Source organism: Zalophus californianus, chromosome 9, assembly GCF_009762305.2.
Source record: "Zalophus californianus isolate mZalCal1 chromosome 9, mZalCal1.pri.v2, whole genome shotgun sequence".
NCBI classification, from domain to species: Eukaryota; Metazoa; Chordata; class Mammalia; order Carnivora; family Otariidae; genus Zalophus; species Zalophus californianus.
The window spans coordinates 40972468-40988083 of NC_045603.1; positions in this window are offsets into that span (position 1 = coordinate 40972468).

Sequence of the window (15616 nt, forward strand, 5' to 3'; positions counted from 1 at the left end):
ACATGAGTTTAGGTGGGTCTTGAGCTGGAAGAAGGGGATTACTAAGTAGTTGTCGAGGCAAAAGGAAGTAAACAGAAATTCAGTTACCAAACCAAGAATCAAGATATGAACGTGGGCTTTGAAATAAGGCAGAAATTCACAAGGTCATGGTGGGGCTGGTATTAAGGAACCATCAAGTCAATTCACCTGCTTCTAAAACACAGGTCCTTGAATCACTCCTGTCTTAACTCAGGATTGACCACAGAACCCAGGTATAGCTAAGCCAACCGGAAATGTTAGGAAAGGAACATAGCACAGGTTGCAAAGCAAGCCCTGACTGCTCTAAGCTTTCATTCAGTGATTATCGGTCCCAAACTCTCAAATGAACACACACGTAAGGATTTAGTCTGAGCTCTGCTTAGCACCAAAACCAAAGGAGAACTTCATTTTACGCTCAAGAAAATATATAAAATATCTGTTCATGTATTTTATAAATGTATCGAGTGCCTACTCTTATGCTCAGCACTCTGCTGTGGATAAAGTGATGAACAAGTCAGAAAGTACTTGTACTACTGAGAGAATTCAAGAGATGGGGCTAGGAGGGAAAAGCAGAGGAGAGATCACACAGGGTGTATAGGCCAGTTTAAGAAGGTTTCTTGTAAAATTAGGGACTTTTAGATAGATCAGTGATTGGTTCTTAGTTTTTTTGTTTATTTCAGGAAATATCATTTGGCCACTGAGTGGAAAATAGATTGTAGGGGGCAAAAATAATAATGAGATAGCTTGAATTATTTAACTTAGCACACATTTGACATTTGGAGATTATTTCAATGATCCCAGTGAGAGGTGTTGGTGCCCCAGACTAGGATGAATATAATGGGATATCAAAAACATTCTATTTACATATTTAGAGGTAGAACTAAGAGGATTTGCTGCAAGATGGGTAAGTGAAGTAAGGAAAACAAAAGACAAATCCAAGTTTTTTGCCTAAACAATTGGGTGGATGGAGATATCACAGTCCAAGATGGAGAATAGTGGAGAAGTGGGTTTGGGAGAAAATAATGATGGGTTCCACCTGTAACATACAAAAGAGAGATGTTAGACATCCAGGAGATGGTTGGGACTAAAGAGAACTTAAAAGTATGTCCCAGTTTTCTTCCTTGTTCTAGTCTAACCTTGAAATGTCATTTAAATTTCTATTTATTCATCAGTAAAATAGATATTTTAAAAATATGTTTAAAATAGAATTTGCCACATATTTGTCAATGCTTTAAAATCCTTTTTAAAATCTCTTCCCCTAAGACGTGAAAATGTGACATGGAAAATCTTTGTTTTTATAAAAATAACTAGTGCAATGAACACAAAAACATAGTCTGTTTATAGACTTCTAGTTAAAAAGAGAGAAATCATAAAAATTATATCACTTAAAGCTAATACATATTTCTTATTATAAAATTAACTTGAAGTTATTGGACAGTTCTTTTTACTTGAGTTGAAAGCAAATTTTCACTTTAAGACAAAAATAGTTACTGCCAAAATTAGACAATTATGGATATATAGCAGAAAATAAACATTTGAAAACAGTCTGGCATATGCCTATGTCCCAAATTTATACACGCTCTGAATATTTCATACCTCCTCCTTAAGACAAATACAAAGTTTATGTCGAATTATTCTTTCTTTACAAAGGTGCCTCTACATTTAAGCCCAGATCTGATAATACATATACCTCCCATGTGTAATAATGAATATTCATATGAATCATGCCAAGGAGGCTATAAAAGAAATTACATCATTCTTTTTTTTCCCTTTTCTTGCCTCATGAGATTTTCCTCTAATTGACCACATAGAGATAAGAGTAGCCTGGTTGAGGCATGTTACTGGATTTGCCAAGATTGATTTAACTTTTCTAGCTCAGAGGCAGCGGCCTCCTCCCTTTCTTCCGCCTGTTCATTGACCCATTGTAGAAAAGTAGGCTCCTACCCAGTGCCTGAGACAACGAAGATCAGCTTTCACATCTCCCATGCGGAAAATGGTACCATTTATATTGATCAGTACTGAGTGAAATATAGTACTCTAGAAAGCTAAAAACCCCTCTTATGCCGGTAAGGATGTTCGGCAGTGTTTGAATAAGTGTGAGGGAGCATGAAAAATGTTAACACGAAGAAATGCCTGCCCCTAATCATGTGGCAGCCATCACAGAGAACTCGCGAGATTTAACTTACCACACACTTGACTCAAGGGAATTCTCCATTCACCTTCATTTATCACACGATGAAGCCACTTCATCACACATTATGAGCATGCGTTCCTTAGTCTCTCTTTTTCTGTGACTAAAAAGGTATTTCTTTCTTCTTGGTAAAGAAAACAGAGATTCTTTTGAATAATATGTCCACACTTACTTTTCTCTTGCTGTAAAATGTACTGTGTTTGTTTACATATTAACCTGAAAAAAGAAATTTCTGGGGGGAAAGTATTGTTATGTCTAAGAATAACATTCAGATATATTCCTGCTTCTAAAGTTTCTAAATTATTTAGGGAGTCAAATTTTAATAACCAGAAATACTCCAAAACTCAAAGTCCTATTTTAATAGAACTAATTTTTTTCTAAATATTGAATTAAAACTGTACTGGTATTACACACAATCACAATGATGAGGTTAGAGAGATTTCCCCATTGTCCTTGTCAGGATAGATCACAGGGAAGTTTATAAGACTCAACATTTTACTGTATCTTAGAGTGGCCTGAGGCCCTGAATAGCAAACAAAGCTTTTCTGTTTACAGAACATATCAAGTTGCACGGTTATCTTTGTGGTCCCAGGGACCAAAATGGTGGGGGGAAGTGGTACAGGGATGATATGGGGCAATTTTCCACCCCACCTTCTTTCTCAATCACCTACATCCACCTCTCTCTTTCGCTTTCACACTACAGTCTCACCTTAAATAATCTCATTCATTCCTAAAGATTCACCTGCTTCCTGGGGTGCCTGGGTGGCTCAGTCAGTTAAGCATCTGCCTTTGGCTCAGGTCATGGTTTCAGGGTCTTGGGATTGAGCCCCATGTCGGGCTCCCTGCTCAGCAAGGAGTCTGGTTCTCCCTCTCCCTCTCCCTCTGCCTGCTGCTCAAACTGCTTGTGTGATTGCTTGCTCTCTTTCTCAAATAAATAAATAAATAAATAAATAAAATCTTAAAAAAAGAAAAAGATTTATCTGCTGTCTATGTCTTGATTCCCAAATGTGTATCTCCAGATCTTTTTCCTGCATTCCAAGCCCATATATCTGACAATCTACAGCTCACCTCAACCTGGATCTCCACAGGCAGCACCAACTTAACTTCACCAAAATGGAACTCATTGTCTTTCTCTCTCCAAACCCTTCTGCTCCTGTATTCTCTATGACATACAACATGCCACACCTCATAGAAACCCAGGAGTCATCCCAGACTCCAAACCCTTCCTCCACCCACCTCTATTGTCTGACTGCATCTTGTTGGTTTGAAATTCTTAACATCTCTCGTATCCAACCCCTTACTAAACTACAATCATAGGATTTATATCTATGGATACAATTAGGCATAAAGAAGAATGTGGCCATATCCACTTGGGGGCAAAGGAGGTTGGGAATGCCATCATGGAGGGGGTGATCCTTCAGCTAGGGCTTAAAAGGAGGTAGGTATGGAGGCCATTCCAGGCAGTGGTGGCAACATAACAAAGGGTTGGACAAAACAAAATTACAAGCCTTTCATTATGACTAGGACGTAAAGCTGAGTACAATGGGGAAAACCTGGCAAGAGGGGAAGGTGAATCGGTAAGCAGGGCCTCGGTAGTGTAGGTTATTCCAGGGACTTAAGCAGAGGAACAATATGATCAGACCTGACTTTTAGAAAGCTCTCTGGCGCAGGATGGAGGGTAGATGAGACAGGCACAAGGCTAGAAGAGAAGGTTGTTCTATAATCCCTGTAACAGGAAGACCCGTCTAAACTACAAGGGATAACAGAAAGAGGCTGTGTTGAAAACCTGTGGTCTGAAGAGTAAAAGTATGGCCCACACAGTCCTTGGCGATATGACCTCTGAGCAGCTAGTTTACCTCTTCTCTCTCCACCCTGTGCCTGGCCCTCCACCTCCAGCCATAGTAACTGCTTGTGGTTTCCCACACACACTGAGTGTGCTCTTTTTTACCTCTGTGCCCTCTGCTCTATATATTTGCCCTTCCCCCTACACTTTTCCGTAAATGAGCAGCCATTACCTCTTCTAAAAAAACTCTGATTCCCCCTCAAATCCTAAGCTTCCTTCCCGCCCCAGTTCATCCTATGTCCTACCTTCCTGGGTGATCAGAATCTTCCCTTGTTTTCCCACACCATGATGATCCTCTGAACATTAACTGCACTCCTTTTCTGATTCAATTACTCAGTGCTTAACACGTACGAGCTTGTCTTTTTAATGTACTTTTCATCTGGATGGTTTTTAGTTCTTAGCTCCACAATTAAATTCCAAACCCCTGAGGGCAAAGTCAATGCCTTCCTGGTATTTGTTTGTTTGTTTGTTTGTTATTATAGGGGAGGGAAAATACATCTATCATAGCTTCTCAGCCTTTTGGCTAAGATCAAGTGAAGATATATCTATCATCATACCTGGCTACACATTGTACTTAGCAAATAGTTTAAAAATGCTTATTGCCTTAATTATCTTTTCTCTCTCTCTTTCACACATACACACACACCCACATTTTTAACTCTCTTAATTGTATTGGATATTTGATGTCGTTGTAGTCCATGTCACACGAGTAGATTACAGGTAAGATCGTGTTATAAAGAAATTCTTTCCCATTCTTTCATCGACATGTGTCCAAAAGTTTGTGCAGGGTCTAGAATGGACATATGCTATACTGCTATGCACTGAAGTGTGTCTTCCCCAAATTTCTACGTCAAAGCCCCAACCCCCATTGTGACTGTACTTGGAGATGGGCTTTTAGGAGATGATTAAGGTTAAAAGAAGTCATAAAGCTAAAGTCCTAATCTGATAGGATTGAAGATATAAGAAGAGGAAAATTTTCTTTCTCCCTACACACACATGTTCCAAGAAAAGGCAGTGGGAAGGCACAGTGAGAAGGGGGACACCTGCAGGCCAGGAAGAGAGCTCTCACCAGAACCTGACCATGCTGACACCCTGATCTCAGACTTCTAGCCTCCTGAACTGTAAGAAGACAAACATCTTTTGTTTAAACCACCTGGTCTATAGGATTTTGTTATGGCAACCCGAGCTGACTAATACACATACCAAAGTTAGGGCTGTCAGAAAGTTTCAGTGCTAGGCATTCCAGATCATGTAGAGCTTCTAAGGCTCCTCAAGAGGAGTCCATTTGAAAAATAATCTTCGATGTTAAATGCCATCACACTTTCCTCAATCTGGCAATTCACAGCTTATACATTCAACACAGATAACAATAGATGATATGGTCTTAGCTGAGAAAAGGAAAATTTTAAGTGTAAACTCTCAGGTAGTAGTTAATGAAAATGCTTGAGAAAAAAAAATGAAAGAAAATTCTTGATAAGACAGTTAATTCAAATGCACTCTTTCCTTGAAGGTCAGACTGTGGTTTCATTCTACCTAAATGATGGCAATCAATTCCCAGTGGGTTATTAAATAGGACATTTAGTTACGTTCAAGATATTGGAAAAGAGGCCATAGTTCTCATGGAATAGCATCACAGATATCTAAGACCACACAGAAAATGAATGATTTTGGAAAGCCAGGACTCTATTTCAGCACAAATTAAAACTATTCTCTTGGGTGTACCCACAGAGAAAAAGAACATGAAAGGAAAGACATCTTAAAAGTTTTCTTCCTAGCGTGCCTGGGTGGCTCAGTCATTAAGTGTCTGCCTTTGGCTCAGGTCATGATCCCAGGGTCCTGGGATCGAGCCCCGCATTGAGTTCCCCACTGGGTGGAAAGCCTGCTTCTCCCTCTCCCACTGCCCCTGCTTGTGTTCCCTCTCTAGCTGTGTCTCTCTCTGTCAAATAAATAAATAGATCTTTAAAAAGAAAAAAAGTTTTCTTCCTATGGACCAAATAAATTCTTGGTATACTTGTTGAATTTCTAGTGCAAAGGTGTGGTAGATGTTATCTAGCCAAAGGGAACAGAAATGCTTTCTACAATACTCCCTCCCATCAGATAGTGCAGTAGCCTTCTCTTGAATATGCCCACGACAGTCAAACTCCTTAACATCCATCGTTGAACACTAAATCGTAGGATCTTAAGTTTAACCAAATCATGCTTAAAAATGAAAAGAACCTTCTTTTGCAAATTCCTCTGAAGCAGGATAAATTATGATAATTTTGTGGCTGTTACATCTCCACAAAGGCCCTTCAAATATTTAGAGAGTGCAATAAAAGTCATGCCCAGGTTAAACATAGCCTATTCCTTCTCTGCCCTCTTGGTCCAACTCCTTTGTATACATACTTATGTTAATTTTTTGGTTTTATTACAGTGAGGAAAAATTAAGCCTCTAAATTATCACTTTAATATATAAGACTACAAAAGTGATTAATAGCTTTTAAAAGTATTGCCAGTAGAGCTCAGCCCCTTTTTTAAAAAGTAAATTTGCAAAGAAAAATTAGAAATATGCCATGGGCTACCATGGGAGAAGGGAGAGTCTCACTTTCTCTTTAGAGCTTCCCTTGATCACTAATTACTCAGATCAGCTACAGAACAACTCAACCTGAGGGGTGGGAACAGGGGAAAGAATGAAGATCCCCTGCAAAATGAACACATGAGTTTACTGTCCCACGGGATTCTCAAAGGAGTCCAGGAACTGAAAAAGGTTAAGAATCACTGAGAGAAAAAGTCTTCAATAAACCTGAGACTCTAGAATAAAAAGGGTTAAATGTATTAAGTATCACCAAGTTGGTTTAGGAATAGAAATAAGGAGATTTCATTGGACTTTCAACCTCTGTAGACAATGGAAGGTGTTTGTTCGGTTAACTGTTCTAAAAACGACTTCCTGACAAGCAGTGGGCTGCAATACTTGCTCACAATAGTCTACATTTCCCACACAAGCCACTGAGAAAATCCTGATTTCCGTGGACTGTTTCTGAGGAGTGCCATTTTTTACACTCAAGAAAAGGAGTGGGAGGGAGGAGGAAAACACTGCTTTCAATTCTCTTACAATCTATTTTTAACACGCCCAAGGTTTTGAGCTATTAATGTAAGGAGGCTAGATTCAAAAACAAAACAGTAGGGCAGTAAAGGTCCAGCGTGGAGGGAGTGATGCTGATTCCTTTAGGACGCCAACAGCTGTTTCAATATCACATGGATGTTTACAATAATCATCACCATACATTTAATCGGAGGAAATCTTGATAAAAAGCAAATATGTCACATGAATGGGTTAGCTTTTCCCCTGATATTATTTTTTCATGGTCTATTGTGGTGTTTCATAACTCTCTGCTGCCCATCCACTGAATTTTATTTTTTACATGCTTATCAGGAGAAATTTCTCAATCCTCTACCCTAGTGGTGCTCTAGAATTTGTTTTTTGTTTTTTTCATGAAACAATTAAATCTATAGATTTGATCACCATAGTTGGGATTCGGGAATGGTACTGCCTGCTACAACAGTCAGAGAATAGCTTAAGCTAGTGTAGCATCATTTAAGTTCAAGATGCACCAAATTTTATGACACTGTAGTATACACATAGTAATGCTCTGACACTAAATTTCAAAATGACAATGCAATCAACAGCCATGACTTAGTGGAAAGCTGAAAACCTTAGGCATATTAGTTTTTAATTATTTTTTGCAAGTTCTCCCTCTCTTCATTTTCCAGAAGGCCAGCATGCCAGCCTTCCTACTGGTTAACTAAACAGGTATGAATTATGAAAATTATAATAGTAGTAAAATAGTAATAGAAAAATATAAGCATATAAAAGTAGTAGTAATAGTATAATAGTGGTAGTAGCAACAGAATAATACCAGCTGAATCTGTTAAACATTCAATGATGCTCCAATACTGAGTACTTTAGAAAAGACATCTCATTTAATCCTTAGTTTGTTTGTTTTTTTCCACTTACAGATGATAAAAGTGAGGTTCAGGAAAGTTAATTACTTGATAAGGCAATACTGCTAGTAAGTGGTAGAGCTGAAATTCAAATCACATTCATCTTACTCCAAGTCCCCATGTTCTTAACTCCTATGATACTACTTTTAACCATAGTCCTGGTATACCCTGTGAATCACAAAAAATTTCTATCAAGCAAGATAAAACACTTTCTTAGAAAAACTTACCTGGCACTGGGACTCAGAATTTACTGCTCAGCCTCTCTAGTCTTCCAAATGAGGTGAAGAAGGAGGGAAAAAAGAGGGTAGGTGAATGGAGAAAATACATCATCCAATGGCTCTCATTCTGCATAGTCAGTGTCTTCTTTTTTTCATGGTCATCTTAGTCTTGAAGCTATCATCCAGTCTAGGAGAAGAAACTTTATGCAATTAATCCAGCTCCTCTGAAAGGAGTTTAATAATACCAAACCATCCTACTAGTATGGTTACTGCTATGATTGTATCAGCATACTGACTGGTACCCTATAGAATAGAATAATGACATTTCTTAACCAGGGTTTATTTATTAGACTCTTTAATGTACCTGTATCATAACTGTATAGGTATAATAAAATAATTCATTAAAATGTCTTAAAAGAGGCATAACTTGAATTTGTCTTAAAGTTCAAAAATAACTAGAAATGGAAATAACTGGCAACTCTTTAACATGAAAGAAAGGATGATTTTTAAAAAATGAAAGTTAGGGGCACCTGGGTGGCTCAATTGGTTAAGTGTTTGACTTCTGCTCAGGTCATGATCCCAGGTCCTGGGATTGAGCCCCACATCAGGCTTTCTGCTCAGCGGGAAGTCTGCTTCTCTCTCTCTCTCTCCCTCTGCCCCTCCACCCCACTTGTGTTCTCTCTCTCTCAAATAAATAAATAAAGTCTAAAAAAAAATGAATGTTGCTCAGATTCGTACAGAAACATGGAACAGATGTCTGGGTTGTGAGTCTCAGTTACACCCAGTCTGCCCCCAGATTCTGGTTGTTATACCCAGACTCAATTCTCAACTCTCAGTTACTCCACTTTCTCTTCTTGACCCACTTCCCTTCTGTTTTGAACCATCTTCTGCCTACAGATCCTATGCTAGGACAAAATTATGATTACTGATAAATGGACAATCTCAACAATATTAAAATAAGCAGGAAAAAAACACCCCTGCAATGTCTATGTCTAGTCAAAATAATTTTTAAAAGTTGTTTTATTTTTATTAAATAAATCCCATATACTTATTTTGAATAATTTAAAAAATACAGAAAATATAAAGAAAAATCAGCCATATTCACAGAAACTGGAGATAACCACTATCAATTTTTTCTGTACTTCTTTTTGATATTTTTCTATATATATATATTAATTCATTCATTCATTTAATAAAAATTATTGAATACCTACTGTGTGCCAGGCAATGTTCTCGTTGTTGAGGATACAGCAGTAAAAAAACAGGCAAAAAATTTCTACCTCATGAAGCTTATATTCTAGTTGAGGAAGACAGATGATAAACCCCCCAAATGAGTAAATCATACGGAATATTGGAAGATGGCAAGTACTATGGAGAAAAATATACCAGAGAAGAGGGATAGGGTGTATTGATTGTTATTTTAATTAGGGTAAGTCAGTCACTAAGAAGGTGGCATTTTAGCAAAAGGGTAAGAGACAAAGCATTTCAGGTATTTCATAGAACAACCTCAAACTAACATGAAATGAAAAAATAAGTCTTTATTTCTTGCTCAGTTTTGTTGGTGACCTGTGGTAGCTTTGTTTCAGGTAGCCATCATTGGAGTGTTTCTCCTCTATATATCTCTTATTCTTCTCCTGAGATCAGTGGGATTATTGGGCGCTTGTCCTTTTCATGATAATGGCTGAAGCCCAAAAGGCAAAAGCTACAACTCAAGCATATTTTAAGCATTGGCTTGCACCATGCCTGCTAACAGATCACTTGCCAAAACAAGTCATATGGCCAAGCCCAAGGTTTAAGTGCAGAGTACTCATATGGAAAGGTAAAGATAAGGGGAAAAAAGTGAATCATTTTAAACAGTAAGCTAATATATGACAATCCTTCTTATTTTGTTTACAAATATTCATATTCCTCTCATATACAAGTAATACTTGCACCCCACCCAAATCTCATCCATTGATAACATTAAACTCCAAGTCCAGGATCTCATGATCTACAACAGGTCTACATGTGCCTCCTCTTGATTCAGACCCATGATCTAAACAGACAGATTATCTCTCTTATCTCATCCAAAATATACTAATGGAACAAGGACTGTATAACCACAATAAATGGTCCCATTGGGAAAAAGGGAGACTTATGAGGCACATGGCAATCAACAGTCCATTAGCAATTCTTGAAAGCCCATATAGGTGTATTGCCATGTCCTTCTGAGGGAAGATGTTGCTTGATTTGGCCTAAATCCCAATTCCTGGAAGTTTCTGCCTAGTCTGTTAGTCTTGAAAACTGTTGACAAAGCCCTCTGTGGATGAGGTTGAGATCTTTTCTTTTACATTCTCTTTCTTGGCCACTTCTCAAAAGGACATTGGAGAACACACCATTCTTGAATCCTGAGTCGCTTTCTCAGTCTGCTTCCTGCCTACAGAAAGTTGAGAGGTGACTTTTGCATCTCACATAGTCTTAGTCCCTTTTAATTCAGGCTGAGGTTATTTTGCCAATACAACTTTCTCCAAGATCTATGTTTTTGATTCCAAAAAGGCCATTTGTCAAAAATCACATCCACAGTTCTTTTTGAGACACATCTTTCTTTCTAGACTCAATTGTATGTATTTCAGGCACATCAGCTTCTGTGAAGCATACTTAATGCAATATAATAATAACCATTTATTTCTCAATCATAAGTTTACAGGTCATTGAAGCAGCTCTGCTTCATTGTGCAGATTCACATTATGGGGAAGCTGGGGTGGCTCTACTCTATGTATCCTTTATTCTCCTCCTGGGACCAGCAGGCTATTTAGAGGTCATATTTTGCTCATGGCAATGGAAGAAGTATAAGCAAGGCTTCCAAGTGAAACCTGAAAGGGAATGAGAGGGTACAAAAGGCATGCGGGTACTTAACCTCCTTAGCCCAGATTTGGCAAATCACTTCAGCTCCTGTTCCATTTCACCAAAACTAGTGATGTGGCCTACATAGCTGCAAAGGAACTGAGAAATCCCTGGCTGGGAAACTGCTTCCCAACAACTCTACACTGGGAAAAGGAGCTCAGATCTTTGGAACTTCATGAGCCTTTTCTGCCACAATGGAGAAAGGTTTCACTACCTAGCCTTATATAGGAAAACATGTAATAAAATATGTAAGGTATGATGTCACTTCCATGATCTATACAGAGAGCTCAACTGTGTATGTAGTTCTAGATCTAAATGAATTGGGGAAAAAAATCTGGAATTATATATTAATGCTGTTATCAATGCATAATGAGGCTTCAGGTAGTTTATTTTTTCACATTATACAAATATGAAAGATTTATGCTTTTCAAAATTAAGTATAATTTTTGTGATGAGAAAATAATAAGGTACTATAAAAAGCTCAATTTTCTTTTTTCTTTTTTTAAATTTTTATTTATTTATTTTTTAAAGATTTTATTTATTTATTTGACAGAGAGAGAGAGAGAGACAGCAAGAGAAGGAACGCAAGTAGGGGGAGTGGGAGAAGGAGAAGCAGGCTTCCCCCGGAGGAGGGAGCCCCATGCAGGGCTCGATCCCAGGACCCTGGGATCATGACCTGAGCCAAAGGCAGATGCTTAACGACTGAGCCACCCAGGGCCCCCAATTCTCTTTTTTAGAGCATGGTGACATTTGCTGCTTTCTCTGAACATCTATAGTAAAGCAATGGTCATTTTTTTTTTTTTTTTTACTTTTTCCTTAAAAAAATTCATTCTGAAAAAAAAAGTACCCATTTTTAATTTCTGTCACCTCTTTGGGAAAGATGATCATGTTTGATTTTTTGCTCTGCCACTGACCTTGGTTATTCTTTTGGAAAATTCTCACAAAACCCTACATTTCTCTGGATATATTGGTAGTTGAGGGCATTAACTTTTGGTACACAGAAAGAGCAGGGATAATAGGTTTTTTCCCTGTCATTTTATAAGGAACTATTTCAGGTGGCCTTGGTATCAAGTCCTATGTCAGCAGATATGTTCCCAAGAGACAGAAGAGTTCAAGGCACATGGAAATTAATGTTCTAATCTTTCACTGGTAGGTCTCTATTCTGAATAGATTCGCATTGACAAATAGCCACTGTCATCTTACATTTGGTCATCTTTACTCACAAAAGAGACAGAATGTGTACTGCCCACTTAAGTTTTTTCTCATGAGGGTAATTTGTAAACTATACTAAAAGTATTTCCTTTATGAATGATTTCTTAGCAGTAGTGAAACTGAAGGCTTCAATCACCAGAAGCCTAAAAAAATAATGAGTTTTTTGGTTTTATTCTGTATTTGTCTATTTCTAATTTTTTAGACCCAGTCTTATTCTTCTGTCCCAGAACCCTTGCCAATGATCTCCTATAAGAATAATTCTTTACAGAGTATTATAAAGTGTGGGGGTAGGGCAGGTAGGGGTATAAAACAAATTAGCAGCAGTCCATTTCCTCAAGGAAGTTAACATCTAACTGGGAAAATAAAGCATATGTAGAAAATTACTTAGAAATTTTAATAATATCATTATCAATATGGTCACATTCCATGTGATACAAAAGCAAGAAATCTCCTTCACAGAGCTCCCAGTTTCCCTCTGAATTATTCAAAATCTTGGAGGTTCACATAGTACAAAAGGATATCTGTCTCCCTTCTCTTCCCTACTGGAGAGATCATTTATATCTGCAACACACATAGTGCCTAATAATGTAGTCTCCAGAGCAAGACTGCCTGGGTTTGAATTCTAGTTCTATCACTTTCTAGATTGAGTAATTTTCTACCTCTCTTGGCTTCAGAGCTTTACCTGTCGAATGTATAGTGAGAATTAAATAAGTTAATTCACATAAGAGCTAAGAACAGTGCATCATAGTAAATGCATAATGAATGTCAACTATCGACAGGTTGCTTCTAGCTGCCAAATGGTGTTATTGTTGAAAACTCGTCCTCCCAAGTCTGACAGATGAAGCTGCCTACTCTACAGTGATCCACCATGCAGCTGTTACCATGCAGATCACCTCAGTTCTCCAGTGTAGGACTATCCTACTGTCTCCAAGGAGCTAAGATTAGCAAAGGATGTCCCACACTTGGGCATCCAGGGTTGTAGCTTTGACTTATCAGCTCTTTAAAGATAACTCCCAGTCACCTCACAGAACAATAGCCAGTATCCACATTGCTTGATTAGAAGTGGATCAGTTGGTTACCCTTCAAACTACTACAAGTGATCCATTCAGAGAATGCATACAGCTTTTTTTTTTTTTAATCACCAATTCATGACACATGAAGGATGTGATGATAACCCTCTTTCCCTGGAAAACAGGGTTACTCACAAATCCTGACAGAAGATCACTATCTCATTCAGGCTAGGGAGACTTCAGAATGGGGCTGTCTTCTGTGATGCAAAGGTGACTACTCCCTAAAGAAGTCTCCCTAAAGATACCCCTTTAAGCACCCATACCTTCATTTACGGAGTGAGAAGCAACTAGGTGGACTGTCTTTGATGATTCTACCATTGTGTTCCCTCTCATGAAAACAAACAAAAACCCCACAAAACTCACATTTAATCTCTAGTGAGGCATATCACTATCATAAGAAAAAACATTTATTTATTAAGTACTTATAATTTATTAGCAACATGTTAAGTACTTCACAGGTGTCATCTCAGTTAATCCCCCCACAACCTTCTGAGGTGAGCATCATTATTATCTTGTTTAGAGAAAAAGAGACTGAGAAAATAAGTAACTTAAAATTGTATAGCTAGTCAGCAGCCGAGATGATATTCAAATGTCATAACCTGTCTACTCATCCAGTCTGAGACATCCACAGAGTAAAGGAGTGGGCCTAGTCTATTAAAATTAATGAAAAATGGCTTCCTTTGCAATTAAAATATATTTTGAGAGTAGAAGAATGATGTCTTAGGAGAAGGTAGCCATTAGTGCTGAATGTAATAGGTATTATGTATATATAAAATGATCCATATTCATTTGAGAAACTCAGGTTGAATTATAAAATTATTCAGTAATTTCCATAGATGCTAAACAATGCTCTTTTCTCCTTAGGAAAAATTATTTGAAAAGAAAGAGTGAAAATAATTAGCCTTGAACTAGAGATGGTAATAGTTGTCTACCTGCCCATAGCCCCTTCTAAATAAGCTCTTTTCACCAAAGCCTCCAGGGACTCTGTTTGAACCACATGCTCTGCCTCTGCCTCCTTCCCCTGGTCACAACTGCTGACCCAGATGAACAATTGATCCAAAAGGAATCAGTCTATAAGTTAAAATGGATCAATCAGATATGCACTCTTAAAATTTGAAAAAATATGGCAACAGAACCATTTGGTAGTTGAGTCACATTAATGGTAGAACACAAGAATAAAGACCCATGTATTCCAGCTGGAGTGACACTGCTCCCCACACTTCCAAGGGAGGCCTGATTATTTAGTTCTTGCAATAAACTATTCAGTTCTCACAAGAGTTTTCTATTCTTGTAACCGAATAACCTAAGGGATCATTTACTATGCATCTGTTACATATCAAGGTCTGTAGTATCCTAAAAAACACCCCATTGTATAGGTACTTCTCTTTCCACTTAAAGATGAGAAAACTTGAGTGTCAGAGAGAAAAAATATTTCCAAAATTTCATAGCAAGAATATGACAAGCCTAAGATTCAAACCCAGGTCTATCTGATTCCAAAGCAATAACCTTGCTAATACATGTTCAAGTATCCATAATTATACTTATTGTATATTTACTATATGTAGTATTGTCATTTATTATATATGATTATGTATCATATGGTATATTAAATAAAAGGAAACAATGCTTAAATTGATGCTAACATGACTTAACAAAATTAAACATTTCCCAAGCCATATTAATCCAACAAGAGATTTTTCTTGCACATAATAATTCACAGTAAATGGAATTTAAGCTTCTATTTATAATTTAAAAAGCTGTGAAGAGTACCGCTCTTATCTCTTCAATGACAACAACAAAATGTCAAGTAATCTGCAAATTCATAACTTTCATGAGAGATCTGAGGCCTCAGGGCAACAAATGACCTCAAAATATAAAGAAACACAGGAGATAAGGAGTGAAGCCCTTGCTTTCCTAGAGAAGACACTGAGCAACATATAAGATGATAAGAAGAAAGCATCCAAAATTTTTAACAAATCGCTAAAATCCACCTGTAATCTATTTAGTAGGAGAGTCTAGAAACCCTAGGAGCCATAAACACAAAGGGAATTTTCACCTACTCAAAGGGTCTTCTCCAGAGACATCATCAGGTATTCACAGGAAAGATTTGAGACAAGTAAAGAATTAGGAAAAAGCCTTCCTTGTAGAGAAGGCTTGAAGGAGGGAAATAGCCACTGGAACAATGGAGTCTTCTCCTATC